At 36.3% G+C, this 20521-nt stretch overlaps 1 pseudogene; it reads right to left on the bottom strand.

The window, feature by feature from the left end:
- Nucleotides 1-2820: 2820 nt before the first annotated feature.
- The window catches only part of LOC141498678 (small ribosomal subunit protein uS14-like), a 65093-nt pseudogene continuing 47392 nt past the window's right edge, over nucleotides 2821-20521 (bottom strand).

Below are 20521 nucleotides of genomic sequence, written 5' to 3'. Positions count from 1 at the left end.
CCTTAATATGTAAATAGATTTTTCTTGGCTATTTATAAGACTTGTTGAATCTGTAGTTCAGTAACTGTATTTCTGGATGGATTGGATTCAGGGTTCTGTTCTATCATACCATATGCTTCTCTTTATTCCCTTAATATAGCCATGTTGTAAGAATAAATGTATGTGTGCATATGTGCATGTCTGTGACATGTCTGTATGTTTGTGCAACATCTCCTGGGTGTTATTTTTTTAGTCCTTATTCTTCATTCTGATTTTTTTCTTTCTGAGATGCCAATGATTCCTCTATTGTGTAACTCTCCTCTGTCTTATGGTCCCTTAAATGTTTTTTTCCCTTGAATTCAATATTGGTATTTATATCTCAATCTATGACATTACATTTTTTTAAAAAATCATGTTCATATTCTACCCTCTAAAGGTATTTTTATTTTTTAAAACTTATATTTTATTTTATTTTTCCAATTACATGTTATGGTAGTTTTTCAGCATTCATTCATTCATTTGCAAATTTTTAAGTCACACATTTTTTCTATTACCCTCCCCCACCCCCGGGGTGAACAGTTTGATAAAAGTTGAACACATTCATTTGTGTTTAAAATAAGGATTTGTTTAACTTGACTTAGTTATCTAATATGTTGAATGGTCCTCTCAACTTTGTGTCTTTGGGTTATTTGACAAATATGCCATCAACCTAGACTTTGACTTTTTAAGTGGAATACTACAGGAGTAGCTCAGATATCTGTAACATATATCTTACTTCTTTGCTTTCCTCACACTCCTCCTCACCATGCATCTTGAAAAGATTTCCTTATTCTTTGTTTTTAATTTTTTAAAGTTTTTTTTTTGCAAGGCAGAAATTTGCTTATTCTGATAGCTAGCTGGGTGAAGGTGGTAAGACAAGAAGATAATTTGGATAGAGAAATGACAATAATAACCAGAAGGATCAGAAATTTCTTCTGGGGGTAGAATTGAGTGTATCTACTAAGGTTGAAAAATAGTCTTTAGCACTATAGAAAAAAATTTAACAATGGTTAAACAAAAAGAGGTTCCTAGGTAACCTTTCATTGCCCAGGATCTTGAATTAACCAAGGTCTCTGGCTTCCCAGATATTCTGGTAAATCAGTGTGTTGCAGCATACACTCTAATAGTGATGGATTAAAGATAGAAATCTAAGAGAAATGAAGATCCTTCCAGGACAGGGCCCACAAATCAAACTTGTAAAAGTGTCATCTCCAGTGTATTTACCAAGGTCTGTTACAAACCCAGGCTCAAAGCTCTTTAACCTTAACTGGCTGCCTAATTATATTTATGTAGGTGGCAGGCTGCAAAGGGACTCAGAAATTCATTTATTCTGTGGGAGATGCAAGTGTCTCCTTGATGATATTAATGTGTAAGCATATATAAATCCATAGCAGTAAATTTAAGCTTCAGTCTTGCCATGAGGGAAGATGAGAAAGGTGATATGAAGAACAAGACAATGAGGTGATGAGTTGGCAGAAGAATATAGTGTTTTTCTCACTCACTCATCCACCTCCACCCCCTTTCTTTTATTTATTTTTGCATTAGCAGAGGAAGAAGCATTCTTGGGGACTGCAAAAATCAGACAAGTGATATTTATGGGTTCAGAGCCTACTGAATGTGTATGCAGAAGTGGTTGTTTATATGATATAATTTAAAGGGAATAATCTGTCTACAACTCCTTGCCCTAAAATTCCTCCAGTAGAAATTCATTCATTTATAGTAACAAGCTCTTATTTTAAAATGCAGACATCCCTCAGAAAATGTACAACATCATTTCAACCATCAGTCACTCAGCTCTTTAGAAAAATTAGTCTTAAACAGGTTACCTTCCAAGAACAAGATGAAATTAATTGCTCAAAGTTAATGACATTTGCTAACATCTAGGACTATACCTTGCACATAGTAGGCCTTAAAAATGCATGAGTTTAATTAAGTTGATAGGGACCATAAGTAGAGAAGAAAGAATAGCTTGATGATATGAATGAACATGGTTCTTCCTCAGGAAATATAGGTCTTTGTGGTATGTTGTGGTAAAAGGTTTTGAAATCCATAAATGTATGAGGATCCTATAGGTGGAAAAGAAGGAATCTCTAAGATCAGAGGCAAAGGGTGATGAAATAAAGATCAGATACACCCAAATACATACTTTGCCAACTTTATAGTTTTGCCAAGTGTCAACCCAATTTAAAATGAATCACATATGATGGCCTTTAACAGTTTTTTTCCTACCCCATCAGTCCTTCATTTTGTCATTTGTTACTAGATGATAGAGCTACCACCCTGTTTTTCTCACCTTTCAGAGCCAAAATCCTATTTGTACTAGTTGTCTCCACTTTCTCTGCTTTCTTCTGGGTCTCATTTCTTTGCTATCTGGCTTTTAATCTTATAATGCAACTAAAAATAAACCGTTGATAGGAATCTTATTAACAAATCTAATGAGGGCAGCTAGGTGGTACAGTGGATAGAGCACCAGCCCTGGAGTCAGGAGGACCTGAGTTTGAATCTAGTCTCAGACACTTAATAATTACCTAGCCATGTGACCTTAGGCAAATCACTTAACCCCACTGCCTTGCCAAAAAAAACTAAAAAAAATCAATTTTTTTTAATATCTTATTTTTTATTTTCACATAATTTGTTGAAGGGTCAATAAGTTCACACTAAATTTTAGTCATAACTGAGATGACCTTTTTTTAATTATGTATACAAATTAGCATAGCAGGCACAACAGAATCGATCTTCAGGTGGGTAGATCAAATAGTTGTACAGGCTGAAATCCAATGGTGGCCACTGATAGAGTAATTAATGAAGCAGAGGTCTGGAAATACGACTTAGTCCAACTTGATGAAGCCGATGTCCTTCGCGTCCTGCCGGAAGCACTGGCGGCACATGTTCAGGCCATACTTGTGGATCAGGCCATGGCGGTTGCAACAGACGCGGCACAACCGAGAGACCCCTGGCCAAATTTATGAGGGTGGCTCCAGTACAGCTGCTGGTGACCATGGCGCCACTGGCAAAGACACAAAAGGCAAAAAATCAAATCTTATGGTCTTTTCTTAATCCTCATTCTTCTTGATCTCCAACAGCATTTGACATATTCATTGCTCTCTTCTGCATATTCAGTTTTTTTTAAATAAGTTTTAGTGACTCTGCTCTCTCTCTCTCTCTCTTGAATTTCTTCCTAATTGGTTGTTTATTCCTAATTCTTCGATGATTATTCATTCATATCATACTCAGGCATGTACCCCAATTACTCTGTTCTTGGCCCCTTTCTCTCTTTTATTTGTATTCTCTCACTTGGAAACTCACCAGCAACCATGGCTTTCATTGCTTATGATCTCTATATCTCCATATCCAATCCTAGTCTTTCTCTGGACCTCTAGTTGTACATTACCAACTGCTCATTAGACACTTCAAACTGGATTCCGTATAGACATCTGAAACTCACCAAGTCTAAAAGAGTACTCATTATCTTCCCCACCCCAAACCCAACCTTCTTCTGAACTTTTCCATTTATTTGTAGATTACTACCATCTTCTCAGTCACCCAAGTTTCTCAACCAACCTTAGAGTCATCCTTAGCTTCTCTCACCTCATATAATCAATCTATCCCTTTTTCTTGCTCATACCAGAACTACCCAAGTTCAAGTCCTTATCATCTCTTCCCTGGACTATTATAGTTGCCTTCAAATTACTCCTCCCCCCTCAGATATCTCTCCAATCCAATCCATCTTCCATTCAGCTGTCAAACTAATTTTCCTAAAAAATGTCAAATGATGTTATCTTCCTTCCTTTTATTTTAGGTTTTTGCAAGGCAAATGGGGTTAAGTGGCTTGCCCAAGGTCACACAGCTAGGTAATTATTAAGTGTCTGAGACCGGATTTGAACCCAGGTACTCCTGACTCCAAGGCCGGTGCTTTATCCATTATGCCACCTAGCTGCCCCTTGTGTTATCTTCCTTTCAACAAACACCAATAACTCATTCTTAATTTTAGGATCATATATAATTTTTTTGACTATTAAAACCTTTCCAAACCTGGACCCAGTCTACCTTTCCAGCCTTATAATATATTACTACCATTCTCGTATACTACTACTCAGATATACTGAACTACTTTCTTTTCCTCACATATAGTCCTCCATTTTACATACTGTGCCTTTGTACTGACTGCTTTCCATGGCTATAATGCATTCCCTTTTAACCTCTCTTTTACTATTTTTATTCCCTTTTATTTAAAAAAAAGAGCTAAAATACCACCATTTACAAATATTTTTGTTTCTTTTATTAAATATTTTCCAATTACTTTAAACATTTTACCAATCATTCTTTTCAAATTTGGGGCTTTTTAAGTTCTCTCCCTCTTGTCCCTTTACCCCTTGAGAAGGCAAGCAATAATATATCAATTAAAAGATGTGAAGTCATGTAAAATATATTCTCATATTAGTCATATTGCAAAAGAAAATGCACAAAAATGAAAAAAATAATTTGAAAAATGGTGTCTCCCTCTGTATTCATAGTTCGTCAGTTCTTTCTCTGGAGATGGATAGCATTTTTTATTATGGGTCCTTTGAAATTATCTTAGATCATTGTCCTCATCAGAGTAGCATAGTCTTTCACAGTTGGTCATCACTACAATATTACTGTTACTGTGCACAATTTTCTGCTGATTCTGCTCACTTAACTTTACATCAGTTCATAAGACTTAGAATATTTTTCTAAAACTATCCTGCTCATCATTTCTTTCTCTGAATGTTATTTTACTTTTTTCCAATTATATGCAAAGAGTTTTCAAGATTCATCTTTTTGTAAGCTTTTGAGTTCCACATTTTTCTACCACCCTCCCCATTACAATGAATAATACAATATAGGTTGTATATGTCCAGTCATGTTTAACATATTTCCATGTTAGTAATATTGTGAAAGAAGACTAAAAACTAAAGGGAAAAAAATCATTAGAAAGAGAAACAATAAAACAAGTTTTAAGAAGTGAAAATAGGGGCGGCTAGGTGGCGTAGTGGATAAAGCACCGGCCTTGGAGTCAGGAATACCTGGGTTCAAATCCGGTCTCAGACACTTAGTAATTACCTAGCCGTGTGGCCTTGGGCAAGCCACTTAACCCCATTGCCTTGAAAAATCTAAAAAAAAAAAAAAGAAGTGAAAATAATATGCTTTGATCTGCTTTCAAATTCCATAGTTTTTTCTATGTATGTGAATGGCATTTCCATCACAGGTCTTTTAGAGTTATTTTTGATCACTGCTGAGAGGAGCTAAGTCCATCATAGTTGATCATCTCACAATGTGAAGGTGTCATGTATAGCTAAGAAAAAGTTATATTGCTTTCTATTACTATCCAATTTTTCCAGAGGTCTTCATAAGTAACTTTTCTAAGATTATAGTAATTTCTTTAACTTCTTTCTCATTTACTATGTGGTAAGATTTATTTAGTTCTTGGAGGAGAAAGTTATGGTCATCCTTTTCTATTTCCTCCTATAATTCATTTAACTTTTTCTTTAGGAATTTAGATGCTATACTATTTGGTACACTTATTTTTATTTTATATTTATCCTGTTAGTACCTTTTTTATCATTTTCTCTGCTAAGTGATATGATGTTTGGCCTTCATTCCCAAAATAGACCATGACAACAGGGAGGTGATGCCATGACAAGCACATGAATTGTATTTCAGTTGGGGGGAGGGGTGCTGTGCTGAGTCACCAGCCTCACTTTCTCCTCCAGAGTCATCTGGGTCCAGTGACCAGATAGGAATCAAGATGACTGGAGATGGTCCTGGATGTGAAGCAATCAGGGTTAAGTGACTTGTCCACTATCACACAGCTAGTAAGTGTCAAGTGTCTGAGGTTGGATTTGAACTCAGGTTCTTCTGACTCCAGGGTCAGTGCTCTGTCCCCTCCACCACCTAGCTGTCCTAGATAGTACAGTGCCCCTTTCTTGCCTGTGTTTTCCCCCCCCCAAAATAGTTCCCAGAATAGAATTCATGCCTCTGGGCATGGTTTGTCTGGGAAAGGAAAGTACATAATAGAACTATCTTCATTTTTATTCTAGTTATTATGTTTCTCTTTAAGTCACATTAACATTAACTTTTGGGACTGCTTTGTTTCAAAGTTGATTCACTGAGATCAAGAGAAATAATATATCAATAGTAAGCTAATGACAGGGCCAAAGCTAGAACTTGGTTTTCTAAATTGCCCACCCCATGTTATTCTTCTTCTTCAATGTTATCAGGCAGGTTCTCATGTTATTTCACATGCCGCACATATTTATCTTGTCTCTGTCTTTAGATGGAAGCTCTTTGGGGATGGTAACTGGGTCATTTACTTCTAGATGCTATAAGTTAGATAAGTGCTAAGCAAGTGATTGCGAAAGATCTATTAGCTAATACCAGGAAATTGTTATTTCTGCTGTTCTCCAACTTGGCCAGAACACATCTAGAGAGGCCAAGAATAGCTAAAATGTAACAAGTCTTGAAAGTTTAGGCCACATGGGGATCACTTGAAGGAACTGAATGGAGATATTTAGCCTGGAGAAGGGAAGACTTGGTAGGTTGTGGGGAGGGAAATTGTACTTGATAGTTATGCTCAAATACTTGTTCAAAAACAATCATATTTGACTTGCTTAACCAACCACCCCCTTGCCCCTCAGGTAGAACTAGGAGCAAATATATGTATATATAAATTACCCAGAGATCCATTAAGGAAGTCTCCCCCTTATATTAGTGCTAGCAAAAGTTCTGTCAAAGGAAGTGATGAGTTCCCCCTCACTGAATATTTTCTAGAAAAGGTAACTTTGCATAGAGGGGATTTATGGTCCTCTAGACTGTATTAGATGGATGAGATCCCTTCCTTTCTCTGAGGAGTTGTGATTTTGACATAGGAGTAGTAATATTTTGACTTTGAATGAAAAGCAAATCATCACTATGAAACAATCATTCAAATAGCAAAAATTTATTAGGTACTTATTACATTCCAGGTGTTGTCCTAAGAGTTACGGTTATAAAGAGAACAACAAAATAATCTCTGTCTTCTGGGGGTTTGCATCTTTTGAGGAAAAACATATGTGTGTATCAATTTGCACACAGACTTATATATACATATGTCTACATATGCAATCACATCTATCCATACAATCATGCTGAAAGCATTTTCAATGGGGGGAGGAACTAGCAAGTTGGAGGATCCGGGAAGACTTCATAGAGGAGATGGGGAGAGGGGAGTTATTTTCAAGGTTATAAACATCCTGTGTAAATACACAGTCATGTAGACAGAAATGTATTGGCCAGGTACTATGAGAAGGAAGGTTTGTCTAGTTTGTGGAGAAGAGCAATGTTCTTATGTATAGAGGGGTAAGTTGGAGTTAGACTCTATAGAATGTTAGGTCTCAAAGGCCATAGAGAGTCCCTGGTGCTTTGTAAGTGTGGGGCTGACATATTCAAAACTGTGCTTTAGGAATCTTATTAGAGAAGATTAGAGAGATCATTTAGGTGGGTATGGAAATTATATGAGAAAGATGTCAAGAGCCTGAATGGGGTGGGGAGGTGGCAATTTGTATAGGGAGAAAGGGATCAGTGATACTGGGAAAGCAGAATGGACAAGATTTGGGTACTGGAAATGAGGGATCAGTCCACAGTAAAAAGTTTCTCATATTTAGTGGACATTAAACTGGAAAATTTAGAACAGAGTTTTTCTCCACTGTCAAGTCCCAAATAGAAAAGAAATATTTATTTACAAAAAGCTACAAAATAGATTTCACAATGGTAAAATATTAAATTTTATGGGCATTATCATCTAAGGAAGAGTCTTTTTAGTTATATTCTACTTTTCTCGGAATAAAAGCTAACTTGATATGCCAGTCTCTCTAACATTTATGAAATAATGCAAAAAGTCATGTTTAACCTTTTAATTTTTTTATATTAGATTCTTTATAGCTTGGGAAAAAATTGTCACAGTCATACCACTTGAGATGAAACAGATGAGTCATGCTTGTGTGTGTTGAAAACTTGTTTTATATTTTTTGTCAGTAAACACGTCAGAGTTCTCCTTGTTGATTAAATATTTATTGAAGCGATTGAGAGAGACCATTAAAATCAACCATGTATAATGCACATTTTTATTCGAGGTTGTGATGATTAATTCCCGTGGTTCAAGCCTTACCCTTTACTGATATTTATCCCTTAAACGGTGATGCTATTAGAATTTCTCCTGGATTTTTGGTCAAATATTGGGTGTCTGAAGGTTTACTTGAAGGTAAATTTATAGCCAGCAGGAGGGGACTCAATTAGCCATGACAGTTAGCAAAGACCAAAGATTTCTCTGCTCTCCCAAACTACCTAAGCACTCATCATCTGTCACCTTTATTCTCTAAGAGAACTTCATTTCCTCCAATTAGTTGGAGATGTCTGGGGTTATGATGAAAGGGTAAAGAGCACAGCCTAACTCTTCTTGATTCTAAAAGGCTCCTTCCTGCTGTCCTTGGGATGAATCTCTCTCTTTCTCTTCTTCTATAGTCTGCCTTTGGGTCACTGCATTGCTCATTTGTCCAGATGGTAAACAGGGAAAAAGAGATGCCACTGGGACCAGACACTTTGCCTTTTTGTTAGTAACTCTCCTGAAAAAAAAAAACAGTTGAGAGTGAGAGAATGTGAACTTGATTTTACTGAAGTAAGTTCAGGATTATATATGGATTTCAATTATCCCCCTGTCCCCCATCACCAGTCCAAATAGAATCAATGAGAACACTGGCCGTTGACTACAAATGACTTTTCAAGATGTTATTTATTTGAAATTGAAATGGGAAAAAACCCTAATAGTTAAGTTTAAGGCAGATAGTATATACAGGTAGACATAAAATCTTCATGGTTCAATGAAATAGCACAAGTTTGAACATTAGGGGAAGGTAATTAATTGGCTGTGACTCATAAACTATTGGATCTTTTTTCATCTTCTCCTCTTGCTGCACAAACAAATGTACACTAAGGACCAAAGCAGCTTTGGACTCAGATGGACCCAGATTCATATCTAAGAGTTTTCCTTAATTAGGTCATGCTATGGCTCATTTTGTTCCTCTTCTCCCCAGAAAAAAAATCTGGGAACTTTGAAAATTGACACATGCCTAAGTTATACAGTTCTGTGTCTACTGGCAAACTAAAGGATACTGATGGATTTAGAAACAGAATAATTATTCATGGAATAAATGGAACAGAGAAGTAACAGAATGCAATCAAAGCTCACATTCCTGGTGAGAATAGTCCTCTTCCCTCCTTTTCTAAGTAGTAAAAGTTAAAAAAAATGTTTTTGTGTAGGAGAATGTCAGCATTATTTGGCTGAAGCAAGTTTGGGATCATGTATAGATTTCATTTATCTCTTTGTCCCCATCACCATACCAAATACAATCAATGAAAACACTAGCTGTTGACTACAAATGACTTGTCAGGATGTTATTTGCTTGAAATTGAAATGGAGAAAAACTAGTACTTAAATGTAGCAGTTTCTTATTCATTTTGAATCTTGGAGGTTCCATTGGGTCTTTCTGCATTTTCACCATCTGAAGATGTTTGATTAGTTCCAAAACTGAAAGTTATTCCTCGATGAAATGGTATTTAGTTGAATCTTGGTCCTCTCTCCAAACTCACAACTCTGGTGGGGGAAGTCTGAGCAAAATGGCTCTAGCAAGAGTAGAAAATCATTAATTTCAGTAATGTTCTAAATCTATGACTAAGTTGGAAACCTTGTCAGTTTCAGGAGCTTGCCTCCTCAGCTGAGATACCTCCCCTTCTTGTTCTATAGTCTCTGACCCTATAATTTATAGCACTTGCAACCATTCTGGTACCTATACTTCATCACTGCTCCATTTTCAGTCACGCTGGTATCTTCCTCCTTCATAGAAGCCTGTTCCCTCCACCAATAAGCATCAACCCCTGGGCAGTACAGCATCCAGGGAAATGAGTTCTTTACCTTTGCCTATGATTTTCTAGGCTCAAGGAACAGAACCTCATGTGAGATAAAGGCTCATCTGAAATAAATGATTTATTTAACATTGCATAGGTGGTAAATGATGGAGTCTAGATTGAATCCTGGTCCTCTGACCCTGAAGTCACCAACCTTTCCAAGGTAAAATTTATTGTTTTTCCTATTATACCATGTAGCTTCATTCCAGGGATGCAAGGCAAATAGAACCTTTAAAACTTCAGCCATTTCTATTTATGAAAAGCTGAAATTATGTAGCTAGTGGTGTGTTTGATTTCATTATTGGTGTTTTAAAAGGGCAAAGAAAAAAGAGAGAAAATCTCCTGTTCCGCCTTCCTTCTCTTCCATGCTCTCTTTGAGACAGAGAAAGGGGAATTTTACTAACTTGTATTTAGGAACACCTGCCATTGACTTGTAAGGTGCTTGGTCAACTTTAAATGGTGTGAATGAATTCTGACTTACCTGTCTAGTCCTTACAAGTAGACTATTCTTCCTAGATGTGTTTCATTTGAGGATTACGTGTCAGAAATAGCACATGAGAAGTAACCCACCTGGGATTCTATGTGTTTCCCTAGCTATGGCAGCTGTTTCTGATTTAGGGGCAGACTGCTCCTACCTTTTCTCTAAGGTAAGGGGCAGAACAGAGGTCACTGTCTGATTTGTATAGATTACACAAACTAATTTTATTGCTGAGAATTTCAAAAATGTATCACTAACTTGTCATTTCCTCAGTGGATTTCAAGCCTAGGTGAAAAGCTAGACTACTGGGAGAGAAAAGCCAAAAGCCTTGAGAAAAACTGTATTTCCTCCCTTTTCCTGAGGTTTCTTGTTTTACTGTTCATACTGACTGTCTAGGCCTTTCCCTGGCTCTTTGTGATTTTGCAGAAATTGCAGAAATTGAACTGTATGTATGGATATGGTGGGGAGGCAAAAGGCCTGTGTATGGGGTTGAACTTTGTATTCCTGAATTTTGAAACACAGACAAAAATAATCCAAGAGTTTAGCAATAGGTAACACAGGGGCCTTAAGTTGGACAGCCAATAGAAGTCCAGATGTATAGTATAGCATTGTCTTTGCTCTTTACTCTTTAAACTTTTGCACTTCATCATCAAGGTAATTGGCATTCCTTGTTTACTATAGTTCATACAAAATCTTTACAATATTCCAAGTCTTGGAAATTTAATGTTCCATTTACACCAGAAAATTCTAATATAATTGTTAAAGAGTTTCAATTTAGAAGGTACCACTTTTGGCCATCTGGAATAGTGTTTCAGTAGGTTTTAAATGTGTTCTGCACTAAGAGATAGTCTCAATTTATTTTCTTTTAAGAAAAAGTCATCACTCAGGAAAATCTCACTTATTATAGATTGTTGCGTTAGACCCCGAATGTATCAAATTTCACCTTTGTGGTTGCGATTGATGAATCTTAAGGGCTTCTTGGATATGTGTTTTAAAGTATCTCAGACACTTAGAAATTTTTGGGGGGATTATTTTTTCTTTATGACTGGAAATTAAATTAATTAAGGATTAAATAGTCTAAATTTCTCATTTTATAGATGAGGACCTGATGACCAGAGAGAAGCAATTATTTCCCTAAATTCACCAAGAGAACCTGTCTCATGACTCCTAACTGAGTCCTCTTTATTAAATACACTGTATTCTTCAACACAGGAGTTAAGATTCTTGGTAACTGAAAAAACCTCATCTTCATATTTGAATTGCACATAGTAGGCAATTCATAAATATTTGCTGCATATAAATGACAATTCTGCTTCCTCCTAAAATGGAACAACCAAAGAAAAGTTCCATAGGTGCTACTGAACATTTCTCATAGTAGGTTACAAAGATCAGTTAAGGGGGGAGGGTCAAATTATTATCTTGTCATTTCCTTTGGCAGAACCAAAATGACATCTTTGCTTGACTCCTAAAATGTTCACTGCTGAGGTAGTTGGTTTGGCAGCACATATGTAGCTATAGCAACAGTAAGGCAATACTAATTAACACCTTATTGGAAATCTGGATGATGAGTCAAAACTGTTAGTCAGCCAGCCTGACCTGATCTTGCTATGATGTCTCTCCAGCTGAGTTGAGACAAAAATAGGTACCACAGCTTGGGTATGACTCTCAGTTGCCATTCAAGGCCCTAGGGAATGGAAGAGTGTTTTGAAGTACCTGAAGGAAATCTTGCATTCTATTAGCTTGATTGAGGAAGTCCAAAATACAAGGCAGAGGAAAACCACAGTCTCAGAGTTTCACAGTACCTAAGAGAACCTAAGAGTTGGACAGGATCATCTAATCCAACCTCTACCTGAGAAAGCATTTCCCACTTCAACATATACAAGTAATCCAACCTTTGCATGAAACCCTTTGGTGTGGACTAGTCCAACAATTCTTGCAGTAGCAAAGAAATGGAAGGGAAGCAACAGAGCCATTCATTTACTGAATTGCTTACAAGGAGCTAGGGCAACTCACCAAGAATATAGAAAACTCAAGTAAACAGAGAAGTACCACGTACTCACTCAACTTACCAGAAACCTAATGTTTTTCTGTTAGCACAGAATGAATGCTAAGATTGTCTTCTGACAACTCTTTACATGACCTTGACTAGTAACTTCTAACTAAGAGTCTCAGTGTCTCACTCTAGAAAATGAGAGAGTTAAAGAACTAGGAAAACATTTTATACAAAGATGGCAGAAATGTGAATGAAAGCATTTTGATAGACTTCAATCAATGCAACAGCCAGTCTTGACTCCAGAACACTGATGACCAAACTTACCTCCTTCCTCTTCAGAGAGAGGTGATAGAATTCATAAGTAGAATGAAGTATACATATGTGAATTTAGTTTTAATTCATAGTGCTTATAAAAGAGAGCCTTCAAAAGGGGTTGAGAGGGCATATTGGGGAGAGAGCAAAGGTAGGCAGCGATAATTTTCAGTGGAGGGAGAGGTGAGAAGGCGAGAAAATGAGTGCTTACTAGCTGAAAAATACAATTCAATTTAAAACTAAGAAAAGAATATAGTACACAAAAGATAGCATGAGGAAATACAGGAGACATTGATAAGCAGGGCAGTTTTGTTACTGCTACATTTAATTTAAAATGCACTTTAAAATATTAAATATGTAATGAAGATTCACAGTTTCATATCTATTTTTGGTATATTGAAATGTTCATATTTGTTGACATTTCTTAAATTCACAACATTAAAAAATAAAAAATGAAATGAAACAAAATAATAGAACAATGTGACCCCTTGAGTTTCTTCCAGTATTAAATGGTTGATTCCATAAATTCCTTGCACTTGGTCATCTCTAAGGTTTCCCTTTCATTTAAACATTGCATTGACTCTTACAGTTGGAAAGAATGACAGAACTAGTCAAAAGAAGTATCTTTTCATCCAACCCTTCTGGAAAGCTATTTGGAACTATGCCCAAAGGGCAACAAAAATGTGCATACCCTTTGACCCAGCAATACTTCTACTGGGTCTATACCCTAAAGAGATGATGAAAAAGGGTAAAAACATTACTTGTACAAAAATATTTATAGCAGCCCTGTTTGTAGTGGCAAAGAATTGGAAATCCAGTAAATGTCCTTCAATTGGGGAATGGCTTAGCAAACTGTGGTATATGTATGTCATGGAACACTATTGTTCTATTAGAAAACAGGAGGGAAGGGATTTCAGGGAAGCCTGGAGGGATTTGCATGAACTGATGCTGAGTGAGATGAGCAGAACCAGAAAAACACTGTACACCCTAACAGCAACATGGGAGTGATGTTCAACCTTGAAGGACTAGCTCATTCCATCAGTGCAACAATCGGGAACAATTTTGGGCTGTCTGCAAAGGAGAGTGCCATCTGTATCCAGATAAGGAGCTATGGAGTTTGAACAAAGTGCAAGGACTATTCCCTTTAATTTAGAAAAAAAAACAGATATTTTATTGTCTGATCTTGTTACCTCTTAGACTTCTCTTCTCTTCTTTAAGGATATAATTTGTCTCTCATCACACCCAATTTGGATCAAGGTACAACATGGAAACAAAGTAAAGACTGACAGAGTGCTTTCCGTGGGGGGTGGGGTGGCGGAAGGGAAGCAAGATTGGGGGGAAAATTGTAAAACTCAAATAATATCTTTAATAAAAATAAATTTTAAAAAAAAGAAGTATCTCTTTGGTTTGGGTAAAGACCATGGGCTTTTTCTTCTTCCTTGTAAATATATTTTTCCTATGTAGTGATCATGCATGGAAGCAATACTCATGTGTCATTTTCTGCAAAGAGCATAGATACTGTCTTGGTTAAGATTTGAGAATAAAAAATGTGGCTTATTAGCAAAAAAAAACATTCAGAGAGTGTTCCTACTGAGTTCTCCCAATTCTTGTCATAAGGCGCAATTAATCTTCATGAGATAGTATGTCCTTTTCATATAGTTTTAAATTAATATATTAATTAACAATATTTACTATAGAGTTATATGTCACCATTTGTATATATGCTCTTCTCAGTACATCCAAATACAGTTCATTTTTTCCAGTTGATAATAGGTTGTGCTTCTAAGAGTAGAGAGGTGGATGCTATTTGTATTGATATTTATGTTTCAGCATTGTTGGAAGGGGTCCACAGAACCTTTTTGTGCTCATAAATATCACACATACATTGGAAAAGCATGCTTTTAAAGATTTCTGATGAGATGTGATAACTAGGGCACACATTTTCATCACACCTTATTTCTTAATCATTTGTTGATTTTTTGCCAAAAAATGATTACTTTAACCTAATGTAGGAGAAAGGTAAGTTTGGAAAGGACAAGGAATCATTAGAAAGTGTCATAATTAAGCTTCTAGTTTCGAACAGAAAATGGGAAGGAAGCAAAACTCATTAACTTGAGGACTGTTGTTTTCCTATTTAAGTATTCGCTCAGTGATCAAATCAAATCAAGTTTTTATTGCGTGTTTCCAGTATGTAAGGAGATTGCTTCTGCTAGGAGTAGAGGCATATAAAAACGATAGCAGCCAACACTTGGCAAACTTGTCACCTAGTTGGAGAGATAAGAGAAGTACTGATATGGTAGGAATGTCAGGAATAAATAAGTGCCGATGAGTAGTGTAGCTATAAGTGTTGGAAGAATTCTATGATGATAGGATGGGGAAACTTGATGAGAGAAGTTAATTTTTAAAAATTTGGAGGTATCAGTAAACCATAAGTTCAAGATGAGTAATGAATGAGATGTATCTACTACAAAAGGTAATGGGTTCTTCGAATCTGGATAATATAGTATTACTACAGGGGGCAGCTTAGGTGGCACAGTGGATAGAGCACTGGCCCTGGAGTCAGGTAGACCTGAGTTCAAATACAAACTCAGACACTTAATAAGAACTGCCTAGCTGTGTGACCTTGGGCAAGTCACTCTTTTTTTTAGGTTTTTTTTTTTTTTTTTGGTAAAGCAATGGGGTTAAGTGGCTTGCCCAAGACTCCAGGGCCAGTGCTTTATCCACTGCGCCACCTACCTGCCCCATGGGCAAGTCACTCTTATTCACATTGCCTTAAATAAATAAAATTTTTAAAAATGTACTTCTACAATTATTTTAAGTAATTAATGGTTCCAACTATACTTTGTTCACATTAGCCCACATCTGTGTTCAGGAATACTGATAAACTGAAAACCATCCAGTGGAGGGCAACCAGGAAAGTGAGACCTCTGAAACCTCGGCATATGAGGGATTTACTAGGGAAATTAGGCTGGAAAAAAAGAATTGATGGTGGGAAGTAAGGGAAAAGAGTTTGCATTCCAAAATATGAAGGTCTGATATGAGAGCTGAGATGAGTGTGGCTTTGTGTTGTAGTGGGAAAATATACTAATATGAGAGCCAAGATATAATCCATAGAGTAATTCTCCTCTTTCTCCCAGTATTGCCTTAATTTTTTGAAATGTAAAGACATTTTTATTACACGTAATGAAAATTTCTAGTATTCATCTCTTTAAAAGATTTTAAATTACAAATTTTCTCCCTCCCCTTCTCCAAGACAGCCAGCAACTTGATATAGGTTATACATGTGCAAGCATGCAAAATATATCTCCACATTAGTCATGTTATAAAACAAAGAACAAAAGTAAAAGACAAGCCAAAGAAAGTGAAAACAGTATGCTTCAATCTGTATTCAGATTCCTCAATTCTTTTTCTGAATGTGAGAAGCATTTTCTATCATGAATCTTTTGGAATTATATTGCTGAGAAGAACTAATTCAATCATAGATGATAGTCACACAGTGTTGCTATTCTTGTGTACAAGGTTCTCCTGATTCTGTTCACTTTTCTTAGCATCAGTTTACTTATATTTTTCCAGGTTTTTCTGAAATCCACCTGCTCATCCAGTATTGCTTTAAAAAAAATTAAATATAAACTTCTTTCTTTTGTCCTTGGCTTTCTTTGTCAGCCTCAACATATTCTCAACTCTAATATTCCTGATACCCTTTTAACATTATATTTTTGCATGTATTTTTATATTACAATACATTTACAAATTAAGGGACATTTTATGATCTATCTATATATATAACATGTTTCATGTGATTTGCAGGAACTGTGTTTTTTCCTTTCAGGATTGCATAAAAGAGAGATATCTCCATATAAATATATTTTTTATAATGCCCATCACCAAGTTATCACTTTGAAACTCTTGGGACTTCATTTTTTCATTGGGGATAGTGTACTTATCTTTAGGGGGATTGGATTAGGAATCAGAGACTTTGAGGGAGAGGGAGAGAGTTGTGTGAGGCTGGAGAACAACATATGGAGGAGAATCCAAGATAATACCTAGTATACAAAGAGAACGATCCTCATATAGTCTACCTGCTTGCAGCCATGAATAAACTGAGGAAGATAGATGAATTTTAGCTATGACTAGCTGCCGGTAGTCTGAGAAAAATATGAGGAAAAAATGCAAGGCTGAATTTCCTCCATATCCCTCTCTCCCCTGCCCATGTTCTGTTCTATCCACCCAACAAACAATGTCTCCATCCAGAGCATTAACTTTCTCAAAAATTGTGAACCCAGAAATTCTTGCCATATTCCTCTGGGATGGAGAGCTAATTCACCTGAGTGTATGTGTGCAAAATGTATTTATTACTTTGCAAATTTTCAATCTCAATTGCATTCATCTAACATATATTAAATATCTTGGTATTTTAATTTCAGGAAGGAAGTTCTTTTATTCCTCCCTAATTATTTCCCAGTCTTGCCTTTCAGAGAAGACATTCCAAGCATCCTCTTCCGTCCTCAAGTATCCCACACTTTCCCCTTCATATTCTCTTTTAGCTGAGACATTGTATATTATTTTGGTAGCTAGATAGCACAGTAAACAGTAGATCTATAATCAGTTACACAACTGAGCAAGTCACTCAAACTATCTGCCTCAGTTTTATCATTCATAAAATGGAGATAATTAAAAAACTCTGCCTTCATTCACATGAAATAATATGTGTAAAGTTCTTTGCAAACATTAAAATATTTTATAATTGCTATTATAGTTATATTGTTATAAAATATATAGGGCCCAATAATTGTCATTTAGATATTTTTCAGTTATGGACTGAGGTAAACAAGGTTAGAGTTAGACCTTGCCCAGGGTCACACAGCTAGTAAGTGTTTGAGGTCAGATTTGAACTCAGGATGATGAGTCTTCCTGACTCCCGGCCTAGCACTTTATCCACTGCCCCTTCTACCTAATAATAATAATAAATAATAAATAATAAATAATAATAATAATAATAATAATATTTAAACTGGTTTTATCACGTACCAGTCGCTGTATTAAGCGTTAAACTGACCATATTGTTGTTGTTCATTTGTTCATTGTTGTGAAAAATTGAGGACACTGAGCTCCCTCATCTTTCATTCTCTTCATCTCAAAAGCTCTAACTTCTCTTTTCTTGTTCCCCCCAGTTTCTGACAAAGAGGTAGTAGTCCTTTAATCCAGGGTCAGCCCTTCCATTTATGCATTTGATCTCCTCTCCTTTCACCTTCCCCAATAGATTGAATACTTAATCATGCCCCCTCCCCAAAACCTGCAACCTCACCCTTACAAGTAACACTTCTATTGTCTTCAAACATGTCTAAGTCTCCTCATCCATAAGAAATTATTTTCAACCATCATCTCAATCTATCTTCCTAAGTTTTTCTTATGTCTCTCAAATAAACTCTTATAAAAAACTAAATAAAACTATCTGTCTAGCTAGCTAGTTAGCTATACTACTTTCTCCTCTTCACTACTCTTAAACATACTCCCTGACCCTTTGTAATCTAGCTTTCAGACTCATCATTCAACTTATATTTCTCTCTCCAATGTTACTAGTGAGTTGTTAATGACCAAATCTGATTGTCTTTACTCAGTTATCATCCTTCTCAGCGAATATGATGCTTCTTACAAGGATAACTTCTACCTCTTTTCATAGAGAAAGTTCTTTGGATTTTCCTGACCCTACTCTCCTGGTTTCCTCCTTCCTGGATGCTCCTTCTCAGTCTGTCTCCTTTGCTGGCTCCTCATCAACATATCCCTATTTTTGAATGTTCCCAGAGACTCTTACCTCAGTTTTCTTCTCTACTCCCTCTACATAATCTCTCTTATTAACCTCACTCAATCCCATGAGATTAAATATCATTTCTAAGTAGATGACTCCCATACCCATATATCTAGCCTCAGTCTCTCAATATCATCAGTTGCCTATTGGGCATTTCAAACTGGATGTCTCAGATACATCTTTAGTATAACATGTCCAGCTCTGAATCTATTATTTTCCCCTCAAAACCTTTCCCTCTTCCAGAGTTCCCTATTTATGTCAAAAACTTCATCATCTTTCTAGTTTCCTGTGTTCGTAACTTCACCATTATCTTGCCAAATCTTGCAATTTAGACCTACATAATATTTCTCACATCTCATCCCTCTCTCTATTCATATAGCCTTCATTCTATTCAAGTCCCCATTACCTCTCATCTAGAAATATTGGAACTGCTTTCTAATTGGTATCTTTGTCTTCATATTTCTGTCCAAGTGATTTTCCTTAGGCATAGATTTGTCCACACAACTTTCCTACTCAACTAGCTCTATTGTTTACTTATTGCTGCAAGTAATAATATAAATATAATATAATTTACTAATAGTAAAAATAATATAAATCTAAAGTAATGATAAGTAGATAAAATCCTCTGTTAAGGTTTTTAAAACTTTTCACACCCTGGCCTTAATCTCCATGACCAGCTTCAGAGGACAGTAATTCCCCTTTCCTTACTCTGTAATCAAGTTAAACTGACCTCTTTATTCCTTATTCACGAAACATCATCTCCAGTTTCTGTGCCTTTGCACTGGGTGCCTCTCAAATCTGAAATGCATTTCTTCTTTACTTCTATCTCCTAGATTCTCTCCCTTTATTTAAGATGCAGCTCAGGAATCATTTTCTATGTGAAGTTTTTCCTGATCTCCCTCCTCATCACATGCCAATACATCCATCTCAAACTGCCTTTCATTTAACTATTTAACTGTTTGTAAAAATGTGTGGATAGAGTGCCCGAACTGAAGTCAGGAAAACTCATTTTCATGAGTTCGAATCTGGTCTCAGAAGCTTCCTATCTGTATGATCCTGGGTAAATCACTTAACCCTGTTTTCCTCAGTTTCCTCATCTGTAAAATAAGCTGGAGGAGGAAATGGCTAACCATTCCACTCTCTCTGTCCAGAAAATCTCAAATTAGGTCATGAAGCCTTGGACATGACTGAAATGACTACAGCAACAACAAATACAATAGATATTTGTATATTTCACTTCACATTTATACTGTGTGTACATATGTGCATGTATATGTTTATGTGTGCATATTTTAAATACTTACACGTTGTCTCCTTCATTAGAACATAAGTTCCTTGAGAGTAGGGATTGTTTCATTCTCTCTATTTGTATCCTCAGGGCCTGTCAGGTAATGAAAGCTTAATAAATACTTGGTTGATTGATTAATTGATCAAATTGAATTCTCCTTGCCCAGATGAATTGTCAGCCATGATTGCCAAACCACTGTCAGTATTTGAAAGTTCCAGAATTGGAGAAGAACAAATCTCCTTTTTTGCTACCAGGGAAACAGGACAGTCTGTAAACTACAGATCAATGTTCGTCTTCAGTTCTTGAGAAAATTCTGAAATGACTCACTAAAGAAATGATTGGGGGGGGGGGGCAGTTAGGTGGCACAGTGGATAGAGCACCATCCCTGGAGTCAGGAGTACCTGAGTTCAAATCTGGCCTCAGACACTTAATAATGACCTAGCTGTGTGGCCTTGGGCAAGCCACTTAACCCCATTGCCTTGCCAAAAGAAAAAAACCCTTAAAAAAAGAAATGATTGGAGAAAAACTTAAAGATAAAATAGTGATTTGGACTAATAGTGAGATATGGACCTGGATCCATGACTTCCAACCTGCTCCAAAAGAATAGCATTATATTGTTTATTAAAAGCTTTGCTCCAGGTAAACTACTGAACATTCCTATCATCTACT

This window comes from Macrotis lagotis, chromosome X (assembly GCF_037893015.1).
Source record: "Macrotis lagotis isolate mMagLag1 chromosome X, bilby.v1.9.chrom.fasta, whole genome shotgun sequence".
NCBI classification, from domain to species: domain Eukaryota; kingdom Metazoa; phylum Chordata; class Mammalia; order Peramelemorphia; family Peramelidae; genus Macrotis; species Macrotis lagotis.
This window is presented reverse-complemented; position numbering and strand designations above follow the sequence as displayed.